Raw genomic sequence first — 1,418 nt, forward strand, 5'->3', positions numbered from 1 at the left:
AGAAGAGAATCAAGAAGCACAGAGCCAGAAAAGATGTTAGGCGTTGACTCTCAAATGAAATCTACACCAATGAAGGAAATCAAAGCTCTAGATGGACAGAGACACCATAAGAGAGGACTGCATGACAAAGTAGTGACCACGGCAGGCTGCCCAGACCGATGTGCAGCATACACAGCTCCTGTCAGGAGCCCAGCAAGGTTTATTGTATCGACACAGGCAAGGTTATTCTAAAGCTTGTGTGGAAATGCAAAGGAAGCAGGACAGTTACAACAATTTTGAAAAATAAAATGAGTGGATTCAGTACAGTTTATTTCAAGACTTCTAACATAGCTGCAAGCAAACAAAACTGTAACACTGATGGATGAGAACACTGACCCCCTGTAACAGAATGGTGCGCACTAATCCGTGCCACCAAACGGGGTACTCAGAGTTACACCTATACTCTGACTTTTGGAAAAAATGGAAAATCAAACTAATGCAAAGAGAAAGAATTTTCAATAAATGGCGCTATAGCAACTGGACAACTATGGGAGCAAAAAAACCAAAACAGCAACAAGAAAACAAGTCCCCTCCCCCCAAACCAAACAAGCATAGTGATGTATACCTGTCGCTCCGGCCTTCTGGGAGGCTGACTCAGGAGCGCCAAACATTTGAGCCCAGCTCAGGCAACTTAGAGTCTTAGTGAGACCCTGTTCCAAAACAAAGTATATACCTACATCTTTCTAAAAAGCAAAAATACATTGATCAAGCATTACTCTTTAAAAATTATTTCAAATTGATCATGGAGTAGAACTAAGTTGAAATATAAAGCTACAGAAGCACAGGAAAGAGTCTCCAGGACCAAGGGCTTGGGCACAAAACACAATCCACAAAATAAATGTTAGATACATAGGCTTTGTCAAAGTTAAAATCAGCATAGGGCCAATGAGATAGCTCAGTGAACTAAGTGCCTGCTTTGGCAAGCACAGGGTCCAGGGCTGGATCCCCCATCCTGCATGCCACACTGGCCCTGCCCCCAGGGTGCGCTGAGTCAGTGACTGAGTAGTCCAGGCATGGTGGCACACTCCTATAATCCCAGCTCTGGGGAGGCTGAAAACAGGAGGATCACTACAAGTCTGAGCTGCACATGTAACTCAGTTGTATCCCAAAATTTCTGATCAAGTAGACTATGGGGCCACAGAGGAAAGTGATCGATGATGTAGAGTGTGCCTAAGGAGAGTCACATGGAGAGAAAACATTCTCTCAGGTTCTCACAGAGAGCAAACTGGTCAAGCAATGGCCGTGAGTCATCCACATGGCTGACACTGACAAAGGATCTACAAGGTTTCAGGATAAATCCTGAGGGGATTTGACTGACCTTATCAGATATAAAAGTTACATTTCTTGTTATACAGGTCTTGCTTTATCTTTTTTTTTTT

This window comes from Octodon degus, unplaced genomic scaffold, assembly GCF_000260255.1.
Source record: "Octodon degus isolate 3935 unplaced genomic scaffold, OctDeg1.0 scaffold00006, whole genome shotgun sequence".
NCBI lineage: Eukaryota > Metazoa > Chordata > Mammalia > Rodentia > Octodontidae > Octodon > Octodon degus.